Raw genomic sequence first — 10000 nt, forward strand, 5'->3', positions numbered from 1 at the left:
GTCAGAGTATAAAAAAGGTCAACATACAAAAATTAACTTGCATTTCTATATATTTGTAATAAACAATTGGAATCCAAAAGTTAAAAATGGTACCAATAGCTCATCATAAATGAAGCACTAGGTATAATTATAATAGGACATGCAGGATCTTTATTTTGAAAATCAAAAAATGTTGATGAAATAAAGCAGAGAAGATCTAAATGAATGGTGAGACATACCCTTTTCATTGATTGAAAAATTCAATACAGTTAAGATGTCAATTCTCTCTAAGATGATATAAAGATTTAATGGAATCCCTATTAAAATCCCAGCAGAATTCTTTGCAAATATAGAAAAGATAATTCTAAAGTTCATATGGAAATGTGAAGAAACTGAAGTATCTAAAACAATTTTGAAAAACAAGAACACAGTTGGAAGACACATTACACATTAAGATATATCATAAAGCTACGGTAAAGAAGACGGTGGTATTGGTGAAAGGATGGACACATAGATCAGTAGAACAGAATAGACTCCAGAAATAGACCTTCATAAATTCAGTCTATTGATTTTTAATGAAGATATAGAGGCAATTCAATGGAGAAAGGACAGTCCTCTGCACAAATGATCCTGGAAAAATTAGACATCCATATGCAAAAGAAGTGAACCTTGACCTATATCTCACACCACATAGAAAATGAATTTAAAATGGACAATAGACCTAAGTGTAAGATGTAAAGCTATAAAACTCTTTGAAGAAATTATAGGAGAAAATTTTCATGACATTGGGTGGGGCAAAAATTTCTTAATACAAAACCAAAAGCATAATCCATAGAAGAACAAATTTATAAATTAGACTTTGTTGAAACTTAAATCTTCTTCTTCTCAAAAGACATTAAGAGAATGAAAAGAAAAGCCATGGGCTGGGAGAAAAGTTTACTAATCATAAATCTGACAAAGAACGTTTACCAAGAATATATAAAGAACTCTTAAAACGTGAAAAAAAAAATACAATTAAAAAAAAGCGGGGGGGGGGCTTCCCTGGTGGCGCAGTGGTTGAGAGTCTGCCTGCCGATGCAGGGGACACAGGTTCGTGCCCCGGTCCGGGAAGATCCCACATGCCACGGAGCGGCTGGGCCCGTGAGCCATGGCCGCTGAGCCTGCACGTCCGGAGCCTGTGCTCCGCAACGGGAGAGGCCACAACAGTGGGAGGCCTGCGTACCGCAAAAAAAAAAAAATAATAATAATAATAATGACAATACCCAGTGCTGGTAAAGATCTATAGCAACTGGAACTCTCCTACATTGCTTGTAAGAATGGAATAATCATCCTGGAAAACATGTTGATAGTTTCTAATAAAGTTAAACAAATACCTATGTGACCCAGCAATCCTACTTTTATGTATTTAGTCTAGAGAAATGAAAACACATGTCCACACAAAAACTTGTACATAAAGGTTCATAGCAGTACTATTCGTAACTGTCAAAAACTGAAAACAACCCAAAATGGCCTTCAACAGATGACTAGATAAATAACTGTGGTGTATTCATACAATAGAGTGCTACTCATCAGTAAAAAGGAATAAGCTATTAATACACAAACAACATGGATGAATCTGAAATGCATTATGCTAAGTGGAAGAAGCCAGTCTCAAAATTTAATATAATGTATATTTACATTTATATGACATTCAGGAAAAGATAAAACTGTAGTAATGGCAAACAGATCAATGGTTTCTGGGGATTAGGGGTGGGTTGAGAGACTGATTAAGGAGTGTTAGAATTGTTCTTTATCTTGCTTGTGGTGGTGGTTATAAGGATCTCTGCATTATTAAAACTCATAAAGCAGTAAACCAAAAAAAAAAAGAGTGAATTTGCTGTGTCTAAACTTTAAAATACTTAATAGATAAATAAGTTGTATTAGTGAAACGGAGCAGGACCCTATGGTCCTTGCCCCACTCCCTGTCCTCAGCCTGCCTTTTGTCTGTGGAAAATCTTTAGCCAAATAATAGGTTTGATCAGAGAAGTGAGGAAATGCAGAAACCAAGGAAAACAGTCAAAGGAGACCAAATAATAATAGTTTAATCATTAAGCACAGTCAAGGACCTTTAGTTCCTCCTTAAGGGCTATAGACAATACTCTGAGCCATGTCCTGTGAGCTGTTTTGCAAATACCAAAGCCCCCACCAGGTGGAGGAGGATGACTACATGATGACCAAATTGAAGCCATGACATAAGCTGCCACAGTTCCGAGAACTGGTCTCAAAGAAATGGGAGCAAACTCTGGAACTAAAGACTAACTGTACTTAAAACAACCAAGGTGACACTGATCAGCACATTACCGGTTTCAAGATGACTGTCAGAGCTGACAGTCACAGAGCTGACTGTGCTGTTCTGCTCCCTCCCTCTGCCTATACAGCCCTGAAACTCCCCTTTAAAAGCCCCTTCCCCTGAGCAGCAGTCGGGAGTTGGTTCTCCGACAGGAGCCCACCGTCTCCCCCGGTTGCCGGGCTCTGAAATAAAGCACCTTTCCTTTCCTACCAACACTTGTCTCTCAAGAACTGGCTTTCAAGCGGCAAGCAGTCGGACGTGGGTTCGGTAACATGAGAGTTTAGACTCATCATCTTGGGTCAGACTGAAAGTCCAAATAGCCTACAATTTTATGGCTGGTAGTGCAGTAAAATAAGATAGTTGCTATTTATCCTCTCTGGCCCCATATATGCCAGTATATTTTAATGGTTATCTGTCATTCTGTTAGGCATTACTGACTCATTCTTACGCTGAAAACACATTTATTTTACCTTTTAAGCCATTTACTAAAGGTCACAGTAACATGCAGTAACATTTTTTATAAGTGGAAATTTAAAAAATCTAGAAGAATCAACTGAATAACTATTTGTACTAAAAAGACAGTTCAATAAAGGGGCAGAATATAAGATCAACATACACAAATTGACGTTTTTTCCTATATACCAGTTAAAAAAGTAAGAGAATAAAAGATCTCATTAACAATAGCAGGAAAGGGGGCTTCCCCTGTGGTGCAGTGGTTAAGAATCCGCCTGCCAGTGCAGGGGACAAAGGTTCAATCCCTGGTCTGGGAAGACCGCATATGCTGCGGAGCAACTAAGCCTGTGTGCCACAACTACTGAGTCTGCACTCTAGAGACCTCGAGCCACAACTACTGAGCCTGCGAGCTGCAAGTACTGAAGCCCACGCGCCTAAAGCCCATGCTCCACAACAAGAGAAGCCACTGCAATGAGGAGCCTGCGCACCTCCATGAAGAGTAGCCCCCCACTCACCACAACTAGAGAGAGCCAGCACACAGCAACGAAGACCCAATGCAGCCAAACAAAATAATAATAAATGAAAAAGAGTCCCTGGAATTCCCTGACGGTCCAGTGGTTAGGACTCCACACTCTCACTGCTGAGGGCCCGGGTTCGATCCCTGGTTAAGGAACTAAAATCCCACAAGCTGTGCAGTGCAGCCAAAAAAAAGAGTCCCTATCTTTGCAGGTGCAATGGAAAAAGTAGCAGCTCAAATAAAAATTATAAAAAAACAAAAACGGATAAAACCTATAGCAGGAAAAACTAAACATTTCCTAAGAATAAACAAAAAAGTAATATGCAAGACCTATTTGAAGAAAACAATAAAACCTGACTAAAAGACATAAAATATGACTTGAATAAATATCTTCTTCCCAGGTAGGAAATCTTAGTATTGTACAAATTATTAAGTTTGCCAGTCTCCCAACATTAATTGGTAATGTCAAGGCAATCCAATCAAAATTTCAGTTGAATTTTTATGGACTTTGATGAGTTGATTCTCAAATTTATATTGAATACTGGAAAAGAAAATGTGTCAAAAAATTAAAAGAAAGACAAAAATTGAAAAGAAATATTTAAAAACAAACTAGCAGTATAGTGATTGAAAGTGTGGTATAGTTGTGTAAAAAGATAGCCTCGTGTACATAAAGGAATTTAGTTTGCAATAAAGATGTTAGTTTTAATCATTGTAAGAAAGGATGAATTATCAATAAATAATGCTTGTTATCTATTTGGGGAAAAAGGTAAGGTTAGATCCTGACTCTGCATTGTATCAAATTCCAGAGATAGATATAAAAAACAAAACTAGAGAACTACTAGGAGAAAATATAAGAGAATATTTGTATAATCTGGGAGAAAAAGAAGGCATTTATAAGTAAGACACAAAAATCCAAGAACAGTGAAGGAAAAGTCTTATACATACAAATTCAAAACTTCTGTATATAAATAATACTAAATAAGGAATTCAACAAAAGATTAAAATTCAAAATGTGTGAAGAGCTTCACACAACTATTAAAAAAAGACAAGTAAGACAATAGAAAGATAAGCAAATGATATGAACAGGCCATTCAAATAGAAGGAGCTAAAAACAGCCAATTAGTTTATAAAATGATCTTCAATCAGACATGTAACCAAAGAAATTTTAGGTAATGTGATATCTGTTTTCCTCATCAGATTGGAAAACAAAACAAAAAGACTGGTCATATTCAGAACTGGAGAAGTGGTGGAAGTGGGCATGCTCATCTACTGTGGATGGAAGATAAATTGATTAAGCCTTCACGTGCTACAGGTCTGTGAGTTCCTTTTACCACCAATTCCCTTCCAGGATTTCCTGCAGAAATAGTTACATGTGTATGAACAAAGATGTTTATTGTAGCATTGTTTGGGGTATAGCTTAGGTGCTGGAGCCGGACTATGTGGACTCTACCACTAACTACTTTTCTGACCTCAGGCAACTTAATATTTTTGTGGCTCAGTTTTCTCATCTGTAAAATGAGGAATAGAATATTACCTACCCTGTATATTGTTGTGAGGAACAAAGAAAGTAATATACATGTAAAGTGCTCAGCACATGGCCTGGCACATTGAGTTCAAGTATCAGGTGGTATTAATAGTGAATTTTTTTTTTTTTTTTTTTTTTTTTGTGGTACACGAGCCTCTCACTGTTGTGGCCTCTCCCGTTGCGGAGCACAGGCTCCGGACGCGTAGGCTCAGCGGCCATGGCTCACGGGCCCAGCCGCTCCGTGGCACGTGGGATCTTCCCAGACCGGGGCATGAACCCATGTCCCCTTCATCGGCAGGTGGACTCTCAACCACTGCGCCACCAGGGAAGCCCAATAGTGAAAAGTTTGAAATAACTTCATAAATGTTCATCAAGATGGGCAAGGACTCTATTATGGGACACCATACTAGAGACTAATACAGTGGTCCCCAACCTTTTTGGCACCAGGGACTGGTTTCGTGGAAGACAATTTTTCCACGGATGGGGAGCATGGGTCAGGCTGTAATGTGAGTGATGCGGAGTGATGAGGAGTGATCAGAAGCAGCAGATGAAGCTTCACTGGCTCACCTGCTGTTCATCTCCTGCTCTGCGGCCCAGTTCCTAACAGGCCATGGACCACTACCCGTCAGCGGCCAGGGGATTTGGGATCCCTGGACTAATATATACATATTTTTTTAAGTATATTTTTAAAAATTTATTTTGAATGAGGTGAATTTATTGTACTGACATGGAAAGATTAGCAAGGAGTTTAACCAGCACAGCCCCTGTTTGGTTTCTGTAGCTCTCTTGGCAAAGGGTAGGGACAATCTAACAAGCACAGTTAAAGCTTTAGCTCACATTGAGTACATCACATCCACTTGCATTCCACTGACCAAAGCAGATCATACGGACCCTGCATATTAGGAGGCACTGAAGTCTATTACCTAAGGGCTGGATGTACAGTCATCTTACAGGGGAGAAAGTGAATAGTTGGGAACAGTAATACAATCTATCAAAGCTGGCTATCCATGACCCCACCATTGAGTAGGCATCCCATACTCTGTGTGTGTTTTCTATTTACCTTCAGAATCCGTATCTATGGCCACACATATGAGAAAAACACTATGGAACATTTGCCTGTGGATTCCCCGAGCAAATGAGGTTACAATGGGACCTCAACAATGAGAGATAAATCCTGATTTCTTGTGTCTCCACTGGTAAGATGTAGATACTTAGGTGATCACCAGGCTCATTCCCAGCTTAACGTTTTTGTTCCTTCACAATATCCTGGACATTCAAATTTGTGTTTTGTTCCTTGTAGAAAATTATTTCATTTAATTTTAACAACACCATTATAGGGTAGCTATTTTATCCTCATGATGAATTACTGTGTATCATAGGCCTTCCAGAAGCACTCTCTTATTGTTAAAACTCTTTGATTATGAATATTTATTGTGCATGCCAATTTTGAGTAGTGTGAAGGGATAGAGTTGGGAGATCTCCCTTGCATCAGTGTTATAACAGTGTCTCAGGAATACATGTCTGCAACAGTTGTTCTCATTTTTCAAACCTAAGACCCAGCTTTGTGGGGTTAGAGCATGAGTTGGCTTTGGGCTGTTGTCAACCACAGCAGAAGGGGGTTCTTAAGATTGCAGCCTCTTTCATCCTAGTGCAGTGATTTTCTATCCTAGGACACTGACGTAATCCTAACATGAGCCCAAAAGTCTAAGTCCATGTACTCAAGAAGAAGTCTGTACAAATTTTCACCCATGGTCACAACTTTTACTTAAGCTCCATATCTGACTCACTAGATGTTGCCAGCTAGTGTCCTGCTGTGACCCAACAGAGCAGGGACATAACAGACAGCAAACACAACTTGTTCACTAACCTGTGCTCGATCATGCATGTTTTGGTAGGGTTGGCATATGCCAAAGCCCATCACTGACATGATTTGGATACCATTAATCTTATCAGGTTGCCGTTGGCAGAGGGTGTACCATCTCTGTGGTGTAATCAAAGAATTAATATGAATGCCACGCTTATATAACCTGAGAAGTGAATGAAACAGGACTTGGGGTTATACTTTGCTACCACCTAAAAGAATTAGAAGAACAAACATTGTTATAAAGCAGAAACTAACACACCATTGTAAAGCAATTATACCCCAATAAAGATGTTAAAAAAAAAAAGAATTAGAAGAACAAACAAAAACTAAAGTCAGCAGAAGGAAGGAAATAATGAAGATCAGAGAGGAAATAAATAAAATAGAGATTTAAAAAATAGTAGAAAAATAATCAATAAACCAAGAATTGGTTCTTTGAAAGGGTAAACAAAATTGACAAACTTCTGGCCAGGCTCACCAAGAAGAAAAGAGAGAGAACCCAAATAAACAAAATGAGAAATTAAAGATGAGGAATACTGGGACTTCCCTGGTAGTCCAGTGGCTAAAACTCTGCACTCCCAATGCACGTGGCCCAGGTTTGATCCCTGGTCAGGGAACTAGATCCCAAATGCAGCAACTAAGAGTTTGCATGACACAACTAAAGGATCCCACATGCCGCAACTAAAGATCCCACATACTACAATGAAGATCTTGCATGTGGCAACAAAGATCCTTTGTGCCACAGCTAAGACCTGGTGCAGCCAAATAAGTAAATAAATAAATATTAAAAAAAAAAAACCTTTAGAAAGAGGAGAAATAAAAACTGATACTGCAGAAATACCAAAAAAAAAAAATACTCTGAACAATTATATGCCAACAAATTTGACAACCTAGAAGAAATTGACAAGATTCTAGAAACATGAAGCCCACCAAAACTGAATCAAGAAGAAATAGACAATTTAAACAGACCAATCAATAGAAGTGAAATAGAATCTGTAATAAAAACAAAAAACAAAACACAAAAAAACCTCCCTGCAAACAAAAGTCCAGGACGAGATGGCTTCACTAGGTAATTATACCAAACATACAAGGAAGAATTTAGGCAATCTTTCTCAAACTCTTCCAAAAGACTGAAGAGGAGGGAACACTCCCAAAGTCATCCTATGAAGCTACCATCACCCTGATACCAAAACTACACAAAGACAATACCAAAGAAGAAAATTACATGCCAATATCTTTGATGAATATAGATGCAAAAATTCTCAACAAAACGTTTAGCAAACCAAATCCAACAACACATAAAATAGATTATATACCACGATGAAGCTGGATGAATCAGAGGGTCACAAGGATGTTTCAACATATGCAAATCAATCAGTGTGATACAACACATCAACAAAACAAAAGATAAAAACCACATGACCATCTCAATAGATGCAGAAAAAATATTTGACAAAATTCAACATCCATTCCAGATAAAAACTCTTACCAAGGTAGGTATAGAGGGGATATATCTCAACATAATAAAAGATATTTATGACAAACTCACAGCCAACATAATACTCACTGATGAAAAACTGAAAACCTTCCTGCTAAAATCTGGAATGAGAGAAGGATTCCCACTTTTACCACTTCTATTCAACAGAGGACTGAAAGTGCTAGCCACAGCGATCAGACAAGAAAAAGAAATAAAAGTTATCCAAAATGGAAGGGAAGAGGTAAAATTTGTCATTATATGCAGATGACATGATACGATATAGAGAAAACCCTGAAGACTCCACACAAAATCTACTAGAACTGATGAAAGAATTCAGCAAGATTGCAGGATACAAGATTAACTACAGAAATTTGTTGCATTTCTTTACACTAACAATGAAATATCAGAAAGAGAAAGTAAAAAAACAATCCCTTTTAAAATCACATCAGGGACTTCCCTGGTGGCTCAGTGGTTAAGAATCTGCTTGCCAATGCAGGGGACACAGATTCAATACCTGGTCCAGAAAGATCCCACATGCCGCGGAGCAACTAAGTCCATGTGCCACAACTACTGAGCCCATGCACCACAACTACTGAAGCTCACGCGCCTAGAGCCCATGCTCTGCAACAAGAGAAGCCACCACAATGAGAAGCCCACGCACCACAACAAAGAGTAGCCCCCACTTGCCGTAACTGGAGAAAGCCCACACACAGCAACAAAGACCCAACAAAGCCAAAAATAAATAAATAAGTAAAATAACATTAAAAAATACTTAGGAATAAGCCTGACCAAGGAGGTGAAAGTCTTATGTGCTGAGAACTATAAAACACTGGTAAAGGAAATTGCATATGATTCAAAGAAATGGAAAGATATCCCATGCTCTTCGTTGGAAGAATTAATATTGTTAAAATGGCCATACTACCCAAAGCAATCTACAGATTTAATGCGTTCCCTATCAAAATACCATGACATTTTTCACAGAACTAGAACAAACAATCCTAAAATTTATACGAAACCATAAAAGACCCAGAATTGCCAAAGCAATCCTGAGGAAAAAGAACAAAGCAGAAGGTAAAACCCTTCCAGACTTCAGACAATACTATAAAGTGACAGTAATCAAAACAGCATAGTATTTTTGGCACAAAAACAGACATATGGATCAATGGGACAGAATAGAGAACCCAGAAATAAACCCACACACCTACGGTCAATTAATCTTTGACAAAGGAGGCAAGAATATACAATGGGGAAATGAAAATCTCTTCAGCAAGTGGTGTTGGGAAAGCTGGACAGCTACATGTAAATCAATGAAGTTAGAACACACTCTCATGCAACACACAAAAATAAACTCAAAATGTCTTAAAGACTTATACATAAGACATGACACCATAACAGTCTTAGAAAAGAACACATGCAAAATACTCTAGGGCATAAATTGTACCAAAGTTTTCTTAGGTCAGTCTACCAAGGCAATAGAAATAAAAGCAAATATAAACAAGTGGGACCTAATCAAACTTAAAAACTTTTGCACAGCAAAGGAAACCATAAACAAAACAAAAGGATAACCTATGGACTGGGAGAAAATATTTGCAAACGATGTGACTGACAAGGGCTTAATTTCCAAAATACAAACAGCTCACACAACTCAATATCAAAAACAAACAATTCAATCAAAAAATGAGCAGAAGGGCTTCCCTGGTGGCGCAGTGGTTGGGAGTCTGCCTGCCGATGTAGGGGATACGGGTTTGTGCCCCGGTCCGGGGGGATCCCGCGTGCCGCGGGGCAGCTGGGCCCGTGCGTCTGGAGCCTGTGCTCCGTGACGGGAGAGGCCACGGCAGTGGGAGGCCCGCGTACCGCAA

Source organism: Grampus griseus (assembly GCF_964374135.1).
Source record: "Grampus griseus genome assembly, chromosome: 1".
In the NCBI taxonomy this organism is placed as follows: Eukaryota; Metazoa; Chordata; class Mammalia; order Artiodactyla; family Delphinidae; genus Grampus; species Grampus griseus.